Raw genomic sequence first — 7,626 nt, 5'->3', positions numbered from 1 at the left:
AAAACCAATGACTCAAAACTTAAGCTGTCTGACACTCAGCAATGATACAATTGGAGTAGCCTGACCTATAAAAGGTACCCTCACCTGGAGGTTGTGGGTCCTATAAGACATTGATTTACCAAGATAGTGTCAGGATTAGTGGACATACTTCAATCTACTTGTTGGATAAATTAGGTTCAAAAATTGAAGAAAGGAAAAAACCCCTTCTATAAGGAAGTAGATGATGGAAAGGCCAGATTCAAAACATTGGCTGAACTCCAAGTTGTAAGTCTTCATGGAATAGTACAAGAGCATGGTAATTAATTTGCAGGAAAAAATAAGTCACCAACACGCAGGCTATTTCGAACAATAAAAATAGAAACAGGATCAAAAGAAAAGTAAACTTGCTGAGTAATTCTAGCAAAGCAAGTAGCTGTAGCCAGGTAGTGTGGAACATTTTAAATAGATAAGACTAGCTCTAGAATATTAGAATAATATTTCAAGGTCAAAGTTAACTTGTTAGTTTTTAATCATATATTTTGAACATTTTGGAGTTTACTCAAAAAATTCAGAGTTAAACCCTATAGGAAATGACTGAAAAGCTCCTGAAGTGGAAAAAAGAGGAGGAGAAAAATTTGAAACTGGTAAAAATTTAGTGACTTGAACATAGGAAAATGTGATTTGGTTAGAATGTCTTGGAGCTTAGTCTCTGAACATATAAAGAATGTGCAAAGCATTATTTTCCAAATAGAACAAAGCAAGACCAACTAGGAAAAGGATAATTCTCATGTAGAAATCAAATAAATGCTTTAAAACCAAATACTACTAAGAAAGTGTTATGAATTCATCCAGATAAAGGAATGCAGGCCCAAAAAGTCCACTAAAGACCCTCAAATATCTTTACTCATAATACTTAGTATATAGTCCAATTAAATTTCCAGGGCAGAGCACCTTCCTGGAGAGAGGCTTCCTAGCTTATATTTGGAAAGGTTAAAAAGATGATTGGACTGCTCACGCTTGTATTCCCAGCACTTTGGGAGTCTGAGGCAGGTGGATCACCTGAGGCCAGCCTGACCAACATAGAGAAACCCCATCTCTACTAAAAATACAAAATTAGGTGAGTGTGGTGGCACATGCCTGTAATCCCAGCTACTCGAGAGGCTGAGGCAGGAGAATCGTTTGAACCCGGGAGGTGGAGGTTGCCATGAGCCAGATTGCACCATTTCATTCCAACCTGGGCAACAAGAGCGAAATTCCATCTCAAAAAAAAAAAAAAAAAAAAAAAAAAAAAGAAAGAAAGAAAGAAAAGAAAAAAAAGACGGTTTGACTGAAATTGTCTCATCTATTGAAGGGAAACAAAGAGGCTTTGTCAGGAGGGTAAGCTGATACTGCAGAGAAAGTTTCTGAATTTGTTCCAGAAGAATGTGATCCTATGCAATTAGTCCAAAGGATTAAAAACAAGTTTCCTAATACACTTTAAAAAATCTTTTATTATTAAAAAAGGATGCAGTAAACCACACAAAACAAATGTATAATGTAGTAAACCATTACAAGTTACTCTTGTAATTATTACCCATATCAAGGAATGAACACAGCCATTGCCTTAGAAGTCCTTCATGTGCGTATCCCAATCATACTCTTTCCCTTTTCCCATTATTTATTACCTAAATGTCCATCATGTAGACTCAATAATTTAGTCTCAATAATAGAACTTTGAAAGTCAATATACCCATCTTTCCAAAAGATCAGGAAGTGGTGACAACCCTAGTGCCCTATTACCTTCCTTGGCTTCTACCCCAGACTCCTTTTAAGTTAAGTAAGGCTCCAGTCTCTGGACATCCATCTTGAAACAGGTAGTCTTTCAACAATACTTTCTGCTAAGACATTGTGTGGTTAGATCTGGAAAGGAAGGCATGGACTTTCCTATAAAATATATTATATTGGTAGACAAGGAGGATCACATGTGAGAGCTCTTCTCAGTGGAAGCCTTACTGAAGAAATACTAATAGGTGGGTTAATATACAAGACCACATACCCAAATTAACTGTGTGTAAAATATGTTACAATCCTGACAGGACCCAGCTTGATAGTATTCCCACTGGCCAAATATGAGACAATCTAAGCATCAAAATACATGAGGTGGTAAATTACAGTCCATTGAATAAAATCTGTGAGTCCAGGCTGGGTGCGGAGGCTCATGCCTGTAATCCTAGCATTTTGGGAGGCTAAGGTGGGTAGATCTATTGAGTCCAGGAGTTTGAGACCAGCATGGGCATGTGGCAAAATGTCATCTCAACAAAAACCACAAAAATCAGCTGGGTGTGGTGGTGAATGCCTGTTGTCCCAGCTACTAGGGAGGCTGAGGTGGGAAGATCACTTGAGTCTGGGAGGTTGAGGGTGTGGTGAGCTGTGAGTATGCTATTGCACTCAAGCCTGAGTGACAGAGCGAGACCTTGTCTCAAAAAAAAGAAAAAATAATAATCTGTGAATCCATACCAAGAATACCAATATAGATGAATGGAAGGAAGGAAAAGCTATTCTTTATGGTAATATAAATATATACTCTATTTCTATGCTAATGTATGTAATAATTATAGAAGGTATGATGTAGTTATAAAATCATGAATGGATGCTGAAACAATGAGTGAAGCTTGATGATGAGCAGTGTGCATACACAGCATCTCCCTACATGTTACTTAAATTTACAAAGGAGAGAACAGTAAATTCACAAGGCAGCTACCACCTTCACCAAATAAAGCTAATTTCATTGACAGGAGGACAGACCAACACTCTGCATCATTTCTTCCTTTCCCTATTATGGTATAATGAGAAGGATGCTATATCACTTCACAAAGATACAGTTATGCTTGACCAAACTTTAGTCAGGCTTCTGAATCTTCTGTTAGGTCCATCTGTGTATTTTCTTGTAAAATCCAGTCTCCTTGTCCAGAAGCAATGATCTGGTAAATTTCAATTCCTTGATGCTGTCTGGGAGGCCTGATGGTTTATTTCCTGGGAAAGGAACTCAGATAAGACAAATGTAACTTTTTCAAGTTTAAGACTAGAAGGGTCAATTTCTATGTTTATTCAGAAGAAACCTTAAATATTAGTTGAGTGGGACAATTGGGCCAGTTTCATAAACAGTGCTACAATATCTGCAAAATTTATCTCCTGCAGAGTCTGAGATATCATCCAAATTCATAGTTCTTTGAGTTTCTTGTTATAGAATAATTTACAGTTTGGAAGCTACATTCTCCCTAATATTAAAAATGGGATTATGAAAATCTTTAATTTTAGGTGAGTACAAGACTTTTATCAGTATTGATATAAATATCCAAAGCCTTCATTATCATTCTTTTTTTTTTTTTTGAGACAGAGTTTTGCTCTTGTTACCCAGGCTGGAGTGCAATGGCGCGATCTCGGCTTACCACAACCTCCGCCTCCTGGGTTTAGGCAATTCTCCTGCCTCAGCCTCCTGAGTAGCTGGGATTACAGGCACACACCACCATGCCCAGCTAATTTTTTTGTATTTTTAGTAGAGATGGGGTTTCACCATGTTGACCAGGATAGTCTTGATCTCTTGACCCTGTGATCCACCTGCCTTGGCCTCCCAAAGTGCTGGGATTACAGGCTTGAGCCACCACACCTGGCCTTATCATTCTTTATATTAGTTTCTAATTTTCTTCTTAACAAGAAGAGCCAAGACCCTTAATTTTGGGGAAATGTTTATTATATAATATTTAAGTAGATGATAGGTCACTTGTTAGTGTTGTAGAAGGATTTTATATATCAAGTAAGAACACAGGGAAGCTGTGATTCTGATTGTTAAGATTACATTTTAAATATTTTCAGTTAGAAATTCTTCCTGAAAACAGTACCTACAATTTAGAGTTTTGATGCCTGGAACTCATACCTTCCCTGTCCCTGGATCCTGCTGCTCTCAATTTTGTGCTAAAGCACAGTGATTTTCCAGGTCAACAATTCTGATCCTCTAGTTGTTATGTAATAAACCATTAGCCTCTGAATGTTCTGGTCCAAAATGACCACTGATATATTTTGCAACTTTGATCAAAGTAGTAGAAACAAAACTTTTTTTTTTGAGACAGAATCTCACTTTGCCGCCCAGGCTGCAGTGCAGTGGTACAATATCAGCTCACTGCAACCTCTGCCTCCCAGTTCAAGTGATTCTCCTGCCTCAGCCTCCTGAGTAGCTGGGACCACAGGCGAGCACCACCATGCCTGGAAAATTTTTGTATTTCTATTAGAGATGGGGTTTCGCCATGTTGGCTCGGCTGGTCTTGAACTTCTGACCCCAAGTGATCTGCCCACCTTGGCCTCCTAAAGTGCTGGGATTACAGGCATGAGCCATCATGCCTGGCCCAAAACACTTACTAAAATCTTGTTAATGGAAGAGGAAATGCATGCTCTAACAGTTATGAAGAGGTTACCAGTCAAAAATCTGAAAAAAGAGTAATAAGTTTATTGTTTAAACTTTTTATTATTTTTTTGAGATGGAATCTCATTCTGTTGCCCAGTCTGGAGTGCAATGGTATTATCTTGGCTCACTGCATCCTCTGCTTCCCAGGTTCAAGTGATTTTCTTGCCTCTGCCTCCCAAGCAACTACAGCCACCACGCCAAGTTAATTTTTGTATTTGTAGTAGTGACGGGGTTTCACCATGTTGGCCAGGCTGGTCTCGAATTCTTGACCTCAGGTGATCTGCCTGCCTCGGCCTTCCAAAGTGCTGGGATTACAAGTATGAACCACTGTGCCCAGCTGAGTAATAAGTTGAGAGGAGAAGAGTGCAAAACACATTTTATTTGAGAATTGTTTTGAATGTAAAGTTTAAAATGTTAAAACAATCAGAATTTTATAAGAAGCCAAATATCTAAAAATCTGAAGAACACTGCATTTAACCAGTATATTGGACATCAAAGGGCAATAATATGTTTTTGGCCGGAGGTGGTGGCTCACTTCTGTAATTCCAGTACTTTGGGAGGCCAAGGCGGGAGGTCAGGAGTTCGAGACCAATCTGGCCAGCATGGTAAAACCCAATCGCTATTAAAAATACAAAAATTAACTGGGCTTGGTGGCTGGCACCTGTAATCCCAGCTACTTGAGGGGCTGAGGCAGGTGAATCAATCAAACCCAGGAGGTGGAGGTTGCAGTAAGCCAAGATCACACCATTGTACTGCAGCCTGGTCGACAGAGCAAGACTCTATCTCAAAAAACAAAAAACAAAACAAAAAAAAAAAACCCTATTTTCCAAAGAGAGAAAGACCTCTGGGCTTTTGTTAGAAAAGATCAGCTCCATATTTAAGTTAATTATTGTAACATCTCTAATTTTTTGCTTTCTCATTAAAAACAAAAACAAAAAAACAAACCAGTGGCATACAGTCAACTGCTTAAGACTGGTGAGAATAAATGAGATAGTATGAAGGCATATAAAAATAATTTACTTTCCTTTTCCTTTGAATACCAATCTATCCTATTAAAAAAACTTACTGGCATTAATGTTAAAACTAGTCATTGGCAGCCGGGCGCGGTGGCTCAAGCCTGTAATCCCAGCACTTTGGGAGGCTGAGGCGGGTGGATCACGAGGTCAAGAGATCGAGACCATCCTGGTCAACATGATGAAACCCCGTCTCTACTAAAAATACAAAAAATTAGCTGGGCACGGTGGTGCGTGCCTGTAATCCCAGCTACTCAGGAAGCTGAGGAAGGAGAATTGCCTGAACCCAGGAGGCGGAGGTTGCGGTGAGCCGAGATCGCGCCATTGCACTCCAGCTTGGGTAACAAGAGCGAAACTCCGTCTCAAAAAAAAAAAAACAAAAAAAAAAACTAAGAACAACTAGTCATTGGCATGTCATTATATTGAGGCAATATATATCAGCGCAAAGCCACGAAAGCTGAAAATCAATGATTATATGTCTTCTAATTTATGTAGCTCCCTATTCCTTTTACTAACTACAGATTATATGAGTTATAAAATCTCTTATTGAAAAATCTTAAAAATCTTATAGAAGAGATGAAAACATTGATTGCCTCTTTCTTAATGTTAACTAGGAGCAATGCTTTTTTTTTTTTTTCCTACTGTCCGAGTTACCTGACATTGGTTGATCTTATGTGAAAATTGATTTTTATTTCCCCTGCCAGGAGAGCTCATGTGGTTTGGATTCTAACTTCAATTTGGTCAGGAATAAACTGCCCAAGCCACATGGACCTCCCCTACTTCATGAGGATCTCCTCTCAACAGGGCTCTTCTAAGACTGTGGGCTTGGATTGGGGTATATTTTGGGGGTAGCACTGAGAGAAATTGGTCAAAAGGTCATTCTGAATAAGCTCCACACTATAGGATTCTGAAAGGCTCCACGTTTCATTGGGCCTTCAAGGGGATTTGTGAGCGCAGTGTCTGGGGCCCAGCTAAGCCTACCAGGAAGGCAGCCTAGAAATTACCAAGGATCTTCACCCCAACTCACTGACCTTTGATGTGTGAGAGCACAAAAGCGTACCAGAGCCTCCCTCCCAAAGATGCTAGGATGTGGACCAGCCTTTTCCCAGGTGTGAAGCCAGAAAGTGGGAAGCATCTTTGACTTGCTCCTGTCCCTCCATACCCACATATCCTTGTCTTGCCTAGACCCATCCATTCAACGTCCTAGGGATTATCCTGTTCTCCTCCTGGTGCCACTGTTCCAGTCATATCTTCATTGTTTCCTATCTAAAGTATTGCCAACAGCCTCCTAACTGGTCCTCCTTCCTCGACTGTACCTAACACTCTCCTCCCCACCCGCCACTATCCACTCTTTTTTTTGTTTTTTGAGACAGAGTCTCGCTCTGTCACCCAGGCTGGAGTGCTGTGGCACAATCTCAGCTCACTGCAACCTCTGCCTCCCGGGTTCAAGTGATTCTTCTGCCTCAGCCTGTAGCTGGGACTATAGGAATATGCTATGATGCCCAGCTAATTTTACTATTTTTAGTAGAGACAGGGTTTCACCATATTGGCCAGGCTGACCTTGTGATCTGCCCACCTCGGCCTCCCAAAGTCTCTATTTGTTCTTTGTAAAAGTTTCCCAGAGTGCTATTTTTAAAAAATAAAAATATGGCTGTGCATGCTGGCTCATGCCTGCAATCCTAACACTTTGGGAGGCTAAGGCAGATGGATCACCTAATGTCGGGAGTTTGAGACCAGCTTGACTAACATGGTGAAACCCTATCTCTACTAAAAATACAAAATTAGCCAGGTGTGGTGGCGCATGCCTGTAATCCCAGCTACCCAGGAGGCTGAGGCAGGAGAATCACTTGAACCTGGGAGGAGGAGGCTGCAGTGAGCCAAGATCGTGCCATTGCACTCTGGCCTGGGCAATGAGAGTGAAACTCTGTCTCAAAAAATAAAAAATATGATCAAGCCGGGCGCGGTGGCTCAAGCCTGTAATCCCAGCACTTTGGGAGGCCGAGGCGGGTGGATCACGAGGTCGAGAGATCGAGACCATCCCGGTCAACATGGTGAAACCCCGTCTCTACTAAAAATACAAAAAATTAGCTGGGCATGTTGGCGCGTGCCTGTAATCCCAGCTATTCAGGAGGCTGAGGCAGGAGAATTGCCTGAACCCAGGAGGCGGAGGTTGCGGTGAGCTGAGATCGCGCCATT

This window comes from Saimiri boliviensis, chromosome 5 (assembly GCF_048565385.1).
Source record: "Saimiri boliviensis isolate mSaiBol1 chromosome 5, mSaiBol1.pri, whole genome shotgun sequence".
Classification (NCBI taxonomy): Eukaryota; Metazoa; Chordata; class Mammalia; order Primates; family Cebidae; genus Saimiri; species Saimiri boliviensis.
This window is presented reverse-complemented; position numbering follows the sequence as displayed.